This window comes from Lissotriton helveticus, chromosome 4_1 (assembly GCF_964261635.1).
Source record: "Lissotriton helveticus chromosome 4_1, aLisHel1.1, whole genome shotgun sequence".
In the NCBI taxonomy this organism is placed as follows: Eukaryota; Metazoa; Chordata; class Amphibia; order Caudata; family Salamandridae; genus Lissotriton; species Lissotriton helveticus.
Window position 1 is genome coordinate 1863507154 of NC_136063.1, and position 11991 is coordinate 1863519144.

Below are 11991 nucleotides of genomic sequence, written 5' to 3' on the forward strand. Positions count from 1 at the left end.
TCGCTCGCAAATGCATGACCTATTGCATTTACACCCACACAGAGCCACAAACACAAAGCCACCCACACACACATACAGAGCCACCCACACAATCTGCACTCTGCACTCACAATCTGCACTCTGCACTCACAATCTGCACTCTGCACTCTGAATGTGCACTCTGAATCTGCACTCTGCACTCACAATCTGCACTCTGCACTCACAATATGCACTCTGCACTCACAATCTGCACTCTGCACTCACAATCTGCACTCTGCACTCACAATCTGCACTCACAATCTGCACTCACAATCTGCACTCTGCACTCTGAATCTGCACTCTGCACTCACAATCTGCACTCTGCACTCACAATCTACACTCTGCACTCTGAATCAGCACTCACAATCTGCACTCTACACTCACAATCTGCACTCCGCATTCATAATCTGCACTCTGCACTCACAATCTGCACTCTGCACTCACAATCTGCACTCTACTCACAATCTGCACTCTGCACTCCCAATCTGCACTCTGCACTCACAATCTGCACTCTGCACTCTGAATCTGCACTCTGCACTCACAATCTGCACTCACAATCTGAACTCTGCACTCTTAACTCACAATCTGCACTCACAATATGCACTCTGCACTCACAATATGCACTCTGCACTCACAATCTGCACTCTGCACTCACAATCTGCACTCTGCACTCACAATCTGCACTCACAATCTGCACTCTGAATCTGCACTCTGCACTCACAATCTGCACTCTGCACTCACAATCTACACTCTGCACTCTGAATCAGCACTCACAATCTGCACTCTACACTCACAATCTGCACTCCGCACTCATAATCTGCACTCTGCACTCACAATCTGCAATCTGCACTCTGCACTCACAATCTGCACTCTGCACTCACAATCTGCACTCTACACTCACAATCTGCACTCTGCACTCACAATCTGCACTCTGCACTCACAATCTGCACTCTGCACTCTGAATGTGCACTCTGAATCTGCACTCTGCACTCACAATCTGCACTCTGCACTCACAATATGCACTCTGCACTCACAATCTGCACTCTGCACTCACAATCTGCACTCTGCACTCACAATCTGCACTCACAATCTGCACTCACAATCTGCACTCTGCACTCTGAATCTGCACTCTGCACTCACAATCTGCACTCTGCACTCACAATCTACACTCTGCACTCTGAATCAGCACTCACAATCTGCACTCTACACTCACAATCTGCACTCCGCATTCATAATCTGCACTCTGCACTCACAATCTGCACTCTGCACTCACAATCTGCACTCTACTCACAACCTGCACTCTGCACTCCCAATCTGCACTCTGCACTCACAATCTGCACTCTGCACTCTGAATCTGCACTCTGCACTCACAATCTGCACTCACAATCTGAACTCTGCACTCTTAACTCACAATCTGCACTCTGCACTCACAATCTGCACTCTGCACTCACAATATGCACTCTGCACTCACAATCTGCACTCTGCACTCACAATCTGCACTCTGCACTCACAATCTGCACTCACAATCTGCACTCTGAATCTGCACTCTGCACTCACAATCTGCACTCTGCACTCACAATCTACACTCTGCACTCTGAATCAGCACTCACAATCTGCACTCTACACTCACAATCTGCACTCCGCACTCATAATCTGCACTCTGCACTCACAATCTGCAATCTGCACTCTGCACTCACAATCTGCACTCTGCACTCACAATCTGCACTCTACACTCACAATCTGCACTCTGCACTCACAATCTGCGTTCTGCACTCTGAATCTGCACTCTGCACTCACAATCTGCACTCTGCACTCTGAACTCACAATCTGCACTCTGCACTCACAATCTGCACTCTGCTGCTACCCAGCGTGCTAAAATGATAACAGATCTTGTGCTAGAAACGATTCCCATCCAGTTTAAGTCAGAGAAACTCCAGACATACTTGTGTGATATTGACACCATTAAAAAACTGAGCATGCAACTCCAATAGTCATCCTAATGGGTGCTACAAGAGATGTGAGCTTCGTCCGGAATTAGCCAGCTCCTTCAGTTGCCAGTGCAACCAGAAGCCTAGCTGACTGCTGTCCTGTGTTATCAAGGTGCAGTATGAGTGCTTTATGCAAATCCAAGCATTGCATTCAGTGGCCAGGGGAGAGCGCTCCTAGACCGAATCAGTGATAAATTATCCATCAAACAGTTCCAAGACGGCGGATCACTGAGATATGTACAGAGCGACCATCTTGCAATGGTATTGTGCAAAATGCACCATTGATCTGCTGGTATGGTTAACTTTTTATTGCAAGCATGTGCCCACATTTTTAGACCGTAATATTTGCTTTCATCCATGCTCATTCCTTGCATTTATCTTGCATATGCTTGTGTTGCTTCGCCTCTCAGCACTCAGTGACGTCTGGGTGCCTGAGGGCACACTTATCACACAACAGAGTTGTGCCGCGAGTCGAGGCACCAAAGACATCTTGTGCTGATCTGTTACTGACATTTATTTCTTGCAGTCGTGGCACAGCGTCAATTCGGTCATCTTCAGTTCGAACATTGTTTCCTAGCACACTGTTATAAGTATAGAAATTGCCAGAAGATCTGACAACATCTGAAGTGGAGTGCATCCAAAGGCACGGAAAGAAAAGAACGCATGTTTGTGCACAGAAGTGGTGCTTATATACAGCAATGGGGGGGGGCTGAAAGGACGAGCAGGTGGGGAGAGGCGATGTCAGAGGTTTCTGTGAGCTCCCAGCCTGTTGTTTCCAGTGGTGGGGGCTGCAATGAGGAGCAGGCTGGGAGAGGCGATGTCAGAGGCCTCTGTGCGAGCTCAGCCTGTCTTTTCCAGTGGTGGGGGCTGCAAATGGAGCGGTGCAGTCAGAGGCCCCTCTGAGATCTCCGCAGGGGATTCCTGCGGTGGTGGCTGCAAATGGAGCGGCGCTCCGAAGCAAGAGTGCGGCAGAGTGCGGGGGGGGCTCAAGGCGATTGGGATGAGAAGCAGAGCGCTAGCGAGTCGCGTCCACCATCATGGCGAGCTTCGGGCAGAAATGGCTGCCTCAAAGCTCAGAAATTTTTGGAATCGGGGGCGTGTTTTTATGTTTGAGGGACGGATGACGTAACAGGTAGAAAGAAGGCAAAAAAACACCCCCCCCCCATTTCCGAAAATGACCGGGCTTAAAGGGAGTGATGCCCCTCTCCTCCAATGGCTGGCCTCCGTTTAGGAAGCAAGCCAATGGAGAAGAGGGGCGGGTTCCAAGCCCCCTAACTCCAAAACATAAAATCTTCGGGACTCCGCCCACTGCTTCGCAGTGCGACGGTCCTTCGACCTAAAAAAGACTGAAGACTAGCAACCTTAGGTGATACACTGTTTACATCAAGCAGTCCAGAGCCAAGATCTGGTATGTATAAATTAAATAAAAAGAAGCCAAAAGGCAGCCACTTATTAACTCTCCTTATGACGGGCACTTTATCAGTGAGATTATGTCTTCGCTACAATAGACGGATGCCCATATTTAAAAGAACAGTAATACTATACTCACTAAGGGCCTTATTTATGAGGCCTTGAGACAGTTTTGCGCTTTTGTTGCGTCACTTTTTGTGACGCATCGGCAGCGTAAAAATTGTCTCCTGTTACTCTCTATTTACAAAGTGACGCATCTAAGCAGATGCGTCACTTTGTAAACCCCTCCACTACATTATACCTGCGTCAGGTATAATGTATGCAGGGTGGGCGTTCCCACGTAAGTAAGCCTCGTAGAAGTGGCACAGTGAAATCTACCAGATTTCACTGTGCCACTTCTAGGGTGCAAATGCGTCAATATCTTACGCCTGCCTCACAGCAGGCGTAAGACTGACGCAGGCCCTTTAACATGGGGCTTGCCCCATGTGAAAGGACACATTGCTGGTGTTGCGTCACATTTGTGACACAATCCAGCAATGCGTCACTTTTGCGCCATACAGATACGTCAGAAATACTGACGTATCTGTAACTCCTTGCAACATAATGCGTCATACAGTAAATATGACGCATCAATTATGTCGCAAGGAGGGCGCACTGAGAAGTGACACATCCCTGCTTTCACGCAGCGATGCGTCACTTCTCATAAATGAGGCCCTAAATGTGGTGCTGTATTCCCAGTTTGTGGAGATTTGCAACGTATAGAGACCTTTGAACAGTGTTAAATGCACCTTCAAGGTCAAAATAGGGATAGTAAAATGGAGGACTGAATTTCATGAGGTCAGAAGTTATCAGGCCAGAAAACACACAAGAGATTGATATAGTCGACCTGATTTGGAGAAGCCTGTTGGCATAGAAAGAAATATGCTAATAACAGAACCTCAGCCCTTGAGGACAAGAAGTACATATTGAGTATTATTAGATTTTAATAGCAGGATATAACATAGCCGGAAAGCAGTAGTGGCTTGGTAAATATGGGTCACCTTTCTTATATAAAAAGACCATTGTGTAACATTCCCATGACTTGAAATTCTTCACCAAGCACCAGAATGGTTCCATAACACAAGAGAGAATCATGCCCCACCAATTTGGAAATCACTGTAGGGTGAACAAAGTTTAGCTGCCTGTCACAGTTCTTTAGGCAGTGTGATTAACTTCGAAGTAGCCCTTTTTCATTAATAAGGATCGTCGCAATCCCAAACATGTCTTCTTGGGCTGTGGGATAAAGCACATCGCCTTAAACGCATCTCAAAATAGACCATACCTTCTTAGTGACTTAAACTTCCAGGCAATTGCTATTCTCAGTAAAACTGGATTTCAGAATCAAATAGTCTCGAAGTTTATCATACGCCTCAAGCATACTCAAGTTTGAAGGTTCGTGGGGAGAGATGACATTGCTTAATTCTGAAGCATTAATAGGGGGCCTTTTATACAGGTAAAGTGCACACTCAAGTATCAACAAGATTTAACCCTCAACCATATGTGGCTTTCATGCCCAGCACCACACTGGAGTTGCACCACTCTTCAGCATCGGTGCACTTTCACCATAGAACATTAGCAATTGCAAAATAATTGTTCCTCTGTATGCAGAAATAGGCAAGACATGCCATGATTTCGACATCTGTGTCGAAGTAAACTCATTCCAAGCTTTTTTATGCAGCAAGCACACCATTTACCATAATCTGTTGAGAGTCAAAAAAACATGAAGTATGCGGGCACAACAATTCCAATGTTCTCACATTTTTTCTCTCTCAGTTAAGCTTTTCTTTCCAAAGTCAGAGTAATTGTGTTAAAAGTGATTAGAAGCACATGAACACATGATTTCATACACAGTATTCTTAGATTGGGCATATTACAATAATTATTATAGGAGACAGTGCACGCCTGGGGTTTTGTACAGATGAATAAGTAGCTTATCGCGTCAGTATGAGGACTGCACTTTAGTATTTCATCCCAGTGCCACAGTAAATACCCCTCCTCCCTTTAGTAGGTAGGAGAGGCCTTCCGGGAATCCATAAGGAAGCCATATTGGACCCACAGTGCACTTAAGGGCTGGGCCACTGAGAGTCCTCCCTTTGTTGCCTTTTTCTATGATGAATCCCTCCCTAACACTAGCCCTTAAACAACATGCCACTGATCAGTGTACGTTATATTTCTTGCTCTTGAGTTTTTGTACTAACGCTTCCGATGGTGCACAGTGTTCACAATCCACGAACTGGTCTGCAGGAAAGTGGGTGGGCGACTCACAAAGCTGGCAAGGGATAGCCACCTGTACAATATCCTGGGCTTACTCTGCTAAACAATGGCGACGATCTATTTAAAAATCACGAGGCAAAAGAAAAAAAAACACAGGCGAGACCGCTTTCTGCTGGCTCCCACACTGGCCTCTTTCACAACACTGGGATACACGAACCTCCATCCAGCTCATGATGGCTTTGCCTTCTGCACAGAACGGACATTGGCAGTGGATAAAATAAAATTTTCTGCACAATGATCATAAAAAGTTAAGTATGTAGAACTGCTGTGCTTTGAGTCACAATCGAGGCGTGCCGGATGACGTCTGTGGGCCTGAGTCACCCCATCTTATTTGGAGACTGTTTTCGAGTTGTTTTCTTTAAAGTAAGAGCTGAGCCACATTTCCCTGTGCGAGGCTTGAATTCGCCATCTACCCGACCCTTCCCCAGGGTACTCTTGTTTTTCATCCTGAAGAATAGAGTGAAATACACACTGCCCGCCTCTAGCATTTCTTTTGCAAGTTATCAGGCTTAGGACTCACGGGGACGGCGGGGGCTGAGGGGTGGCATTTCCTGCTTTTCGGTCTCCTTCAGAAACCGAAAGCACCAGCCACAACCATGGTAAGAGGAAAGGAGACATATATTCTCAAACATTGAACTTTGAACCTTGAACTTCCATGGCCCTGAATTCTTACAAGCCACTCCTTTCTTGAGCAGCAATTACAAGCCCTAACAGAAATCCGTTATATTAATAAGAAAAAACGGTTACACTGTTGTGCTCTCTTCATCACCCGTAGTACCCCGAGCAGATGGAACATTTCGCCTCACTGTGCCATGTTCTGCTTCCTATATTCTATGTATAGTTTTATAATATAGGCGCGCACCATCCGAGGGTACTGAAGCGCTTTACATGTGCACCAGATACATTACACAAGAACACATTCAGTTTTTTGCAGGCACAAGGGTGATTATGTGATTTGCCCAGTATCACAGGATGTTTAGGCGACGCCGTGACTCAAACCTAGCTAACTCCATAGTAGGCTGCTCTGGCCGTTGCGCCGCATCCTTTAAGTGCCGCGTTACTGCACATGATGTCTGAAATAGGCCTCTTAAAAAACAGAAAAACAATACATCAATGCAGCCCTAAACATTGTGTTTTTTACAAACAGAATTTGCATATTTATAAAAGATCTTTAACAAATGCACCCACCCCCTCTGTGAGTTTTTCCCCCGCATTCCTCATAAGCAGTATAACTTGCCTCGCTGTACTCGGCTTTTACATGCTTGGGGGTCTCGGACACCCAGCTGCCCCTCTTTCCTCGATTGGCTTTGCTGCTCTGAGACTTGCTTCCTCGCCCTGCTGTCTTTTGCGGCTGACCCTCAACTCCCCTCACTACACTGGGCTCCGGTTCTTCTACGTTTCTGGTGGCATTTCCTGTTGGGGTGAAAGGGCTGCTTCCTTGCACTGGTCAGGCCGCTTCTGCCGCCTTGGACAGTAGCACAATGGCACACTCTCCCCACCCCCACACATTTCCTGAACGCTGTCTGGGTCGACAGAAGCGTCACATCTGGACCCACGTGGGGTTAGAGGTGGCGGGTACTGACAGAGGAACAATGCATCGGAAACACGTAGGAAGTTACTGTACAACAAGAACAGGTAAATGTTAGTCTGTGCCAAAAACGTTATAGAAGTTTGCCTATTAATTAGCCCTGTAATGTCATTTTCAAGTAGTCCTTCTGTCAGTGGGGGAGACATTTTCGTGGAGGAGGGTGGGGGTTGTTGCCAGTGTTCAATCCTGTCTCGCGCTCTAGTAGTAAACAGTGGAAGTACACAAAGATATGGAACTGAAAGCATCCGTCGCCCCACCCCCACCCTCCTGCCTGTCACCATTCTATGCACACTAAATGTGCACACTGTTCCCGGCTGGGCGCCTCTCTCCCCACTGAGCCCGCCCGTCTGCTGGTTTGACTCATGTCCTGCGCGCATCTTGCCCCATTGACAGATTACGGCTAGCGAGCGAGACCTCTGTTTAAACTTTTCTTTCAAGACAGTTTACAAACCAAAAAAGCTATTAATACAAAACAAAAAAATAGACCGAAGGGCCAATTGATTCAACCTGAAGAAATGCAACGGCAATAAGAAGTCCCAAAAAAACGAATGGATCTTCAAATTATTTGTTTACAGAGGCAAATTGATAACAAGTTTACAGAGGCAAATTGATAACAAAAAAAAAACATGAAAAGATGGGTATGGCGGTAATACGTAAACTAAAACCAGCAGGAAACTCACCCCATCAGATCCTGGGTAAACAGCACGCCTGACTGGGACTGCAGACAGTTATCTGCTCTTCCTAACGTGCTTGGATGCTTCTGTAAATGTCCACAGATGTATCCAACTTTGCATCATCCAGGCAGCAGCATCGAAGGGCTCCGGCATTTTCCAGGGTTCGGCCAATCCTTGGAATCCGAAGGAAATTCCTGATATCTCGGCTTCTTCCCGAGTATTGTGCCACAGCCGGCGTGCCCGCAGGAAACAGAACACACAAGAAAGAGGCTGATGTCTGTGTAAGCTCTCAGGGTCGAGGGAACACTTGGGGGTCTCACAGGCGAGGCTTTTCATTGGACGAGGGGCTATTATTAGCTGCCTCTATCCCGCCCCTCCTCTTCGCGGCTCCTTTCTACGAGAAGCCAATCACTGTGCCGATGAAGTTTTCTTTACAGAGCCCTGCCAAGCAAAGGGCAGCTTTCGCATTCAAGATTCAACAGCTTAAGAACAGCTTGCCATTGAAGGACGCCATTTCCTGGCCAATTAGCAGGCAGAGACAGTCTGGGCAAGGGGAGTGGAAGCCCCCGAAAGAACCGAAGACAAGGGGATGGCAAAACAAACGATCTTATTATGTCGGTCTTTGTTTGCTACAGTCTGTTAGAACCAAATTTCAAGGATAAGGGCAGCGCTTTAAAGGACCACGTTTATTGTAAAACATGATGCGCTGCAAATACAAGTTGTTGTGGGCCCAGTTTGCGAGCAAATACAAAGCACCGAATATGGTGGGGTGATGGTTGAAGACCTAAGCATTAGGCAGCATATTGCACAAATTCACTCTACAGGTTTGAGACACAGAGAGATACAATTATTTTACTAAAATCACACTTTTTGGGAAAAATGCTGAACCTAGTGGGAACATACTGCTTGTCTGTTCCCCATAAGAAAGCCCGTTCGCAGATGCATATTACAGGTGAGGCCACAGAGGACCAGTTACTACTGTGTCCCCAGAATATCGAGGTAAAAATATCCATGACACCCAATATTGTGGACGCAATGTCAAAGGACAACATTCCGAAAGGTAAGTGTTAGAAAATGAGTTTATGGTTGGCAGAGGTATGCACCCTGTCCAGTCAGGGTAAGTCTGATACACACTAAAAGATAACCTATGCTCACCCTCTGGTACCGTGGCACAGAGCAGTCGTCCTTATCTAACGAGGCAAAATGTAAAAGTATTTGTGCAAAACATACACACAGTAACACAATGAAAACACCACAAAAAGACTCCACACTGGTTTAGAAAAATAGACAATAAATCTAGACCAAAACAACAAAAATCAAATATGAATAAGTTGAGATATGAATTTTCAAAGAATAAAATGTTTCTTAGCGCTTAGAAGCAATAAGCGCCTAAGGGGGTTATCTGTTCGCACTGGCCCAGGGCAAATTCAAAAGTTCAGGCTGACCATGATGGAGCACAGGCTGGTTAGGGGGAGCCAGGCAGGCCAGGGGAAAAACTGCTTTGCCCCTGGTCGCAACAGCAAGATGCGGGGTGCAGACGAGTGATACGTTGATGTCGGTCCCCACAGACGAGGCAATTAGTCGATTTTCCCCATACAGTGGTGGCAATATGTCAGTTCCTAAGACGGAGCACAGAAGCAGAGAGGCATTGATTCAAAGGGTGACGCGCTGGGTTTCTCTGCGTAGTCGAGGGGAAGCGTCAATCTCTCCACACTGCTGCACAAGAGCAGGGATAGAGACTTTGATAGCCCTGAGTCGCAAGCAACAGGAGTCAAGCCAACAGGCCCTTGATGATCACTTTGGTTGCAATGCAGAGTCCAGCTCTCCCTCAGCAGGGTCAGAGAGCAGAAAGCAGCAGGGCAGCACAGCAAAAAAGTAGGTCTTCCAGATCAGCAGTGCAGCAGAGTGACAGCCCTTGTAGCAGCACAGCAGTCCTTCTTACAGGCACAGAAGTGTCTGATTTGGTGGGGTCAGAGACCCAGTACTTATAATCATTCGTGCCTTGAAGTCGGGGTGACTTCAAAGAAAGGTCTTTAAAATGCCCAAAAGTCCTTTCTTCCCAGGCCTGTCTCCAGTCTATCTGTAGGGGGTAATCAATCCTTTGTATGGGGACAGGATACTGCCTATTCAGTTGTAAGCATCAGCTCCTCCCTCCCATCCTGCCCAGGATGAGCCATCAGGATGCAGATGGGCACACAGACACAACTACTCTCCTTTTGAGTGTGGCTGTCTACAGGGAATGCACAAAGTCAAGCTGTCACCCACTCCAGACATGTATTGGAGACAGGCTGCAGGTACACCGAGCTTTAAGAGCAGAGAAATGCCAACTTTCTAAAAGTTAAAGGTGGTACTGCTCAAGCTCAACTTTCTAAAAGTGTCATTTCTAGAATAGTAATGTTAAATCCAACTTTACCAGTAAAGAGGATTTATCATTACAATTACAAAGATATAAAACAAGATATAGCTACTCCTACTCAATCAGAAAAGACAGCTTAAAAGTATAATAAGGAATTCCCAATGTAAATCCATGAGAGGAGTAGGCCTCATGGTAGTGAAAAATGAAATTACTACCAGAGATGCAAAACAGAAAACTACATGTCCTACTTTTAGTTACACAGCACCCTGCCCTATCGGCTACCCAGGGCCTACCTTAGGGATGACATATATAATAAAAGGGGAGTTTAAGGCTTGGCATGGCTTTTAAATGCATAGTTGCAGTGGCAGTCAACTGCACACACAGGCCCTGCGGTGGCAGGCCTGAGAAAGGTTTGAAGGGCTACTTGTGTGGGTGGCACAATCAGAGCTGCAGTTCCACTAGCAGCATTTCAGTTACAGGCCCTCAGTGTATTGTATACCACTTTATAAGGGATTTACAAGAAACTGAAATATATAAATTGTGAATAAACAAATTGTTCCATGTTTAGGGAAGAAGCACATGCACTTTAGCACTGGTCAGCAGTGGTACAGTGCTCAAGGTCCTAAGTCCAACAAAAAGATCAGCAACAAGAAGAGCGAAGCAGGCAAAAAGCCTGACAAAAGACCACACTAAGTCTGACAGGTCTAACACATGTCCCCCTTAGCTGAAAGTGGAGAGCTACCAAACCTCTACGGAGTTCTCAACACTAAGGCAGAAAAATCTGGACAGACCATCAGCAATGACTTGGTCTGACACTGGTCTGTGTTCCACCCTGAAGTCCATACCCTGTAGGGAAACAGACTGCCTCAACAGTTTCTGATCCTAACCCCTCATTGGCATGATGAGCCACCTGAGGGGCTTGTGGTCAGTCTGAATCAGGAAGTGAGTCCCAAACAGGTATGGGCTCAGCTTCTTTAGTGCCCAGATCTCACCAAAAAGCTTCTCTCTCAATAGCACCCCACCTTTGTTCCCTGGGGAGTAACCTCCTGGTGATGAAGGCTACAGGTTGGTCTAGGCCCTCTTCATTAAGTTGTGAAAGTACTGCCCCTATACCATGCTCTGAGGCATCTGTCTGTACAAATAATTTCCTGGAAAAATCAGGGGCCCTGAGCAAAGGGACTATGCACATGGCCTGCTGTAGGGAGTCAAATAGCCGTTGGCATTCCTCGGTCCAAATCACATTTCTGGACTGCTCTTAGAAGTCAGCTCTGTCAAGGAGGCGACAAAGGTGCCACATCCCATGGCAAACCTCATATAGTATTTACTGAGGCCTCTGAATGCGCTGATATCATTTTGGGTTTTGGGGGGCTGCCAGGCTTTAATAGTCTCTATCTTGTCTAGAGGGTCTGCACCTTACCCCTGCTCACCAGGTGTCCAAGTCGACCATTGACCCCTGCCTTATCTGGCACTTAAGTGCCTTGATAGTCAGGCCTGAATATTGTAGAGCCTGAAGCACTTCCTGGAGGTAAAAACGGTGGTAGTTTCAGCTGCAAGTGAAGACGGCTATATCATCCAAGTAGGCAGCACTGAAGGCCTCCATTCCAGCCAGAACCTGGTTCACCAACCTCTAGAAGGTGGCAGGGG

General features: G+C 46.6%; 1 protein-coding gene across 1 annotated transcript in view; it reads right to left on the reverse strand.

The window, feature by feature from the left end:
• LPAR4 (lysophosphatidic acid receptor 4) overlaps positions 1 to 8298 on the reverse strand; it is a 152416-nt gene extending 144118 nt beyond the window's left edge. The window contains exon 1 of the mRNA XM_078688516.1: positions 7998 to 8298. The gene's annotated coding sequence lies outside the window, so the exon portion shown is untranslated. The remainder of the gene's footprint in view (positions 1 to 7997) is intronic.
• Positions 8299 to 11991: the final 3693 nt, after the last annotated feature.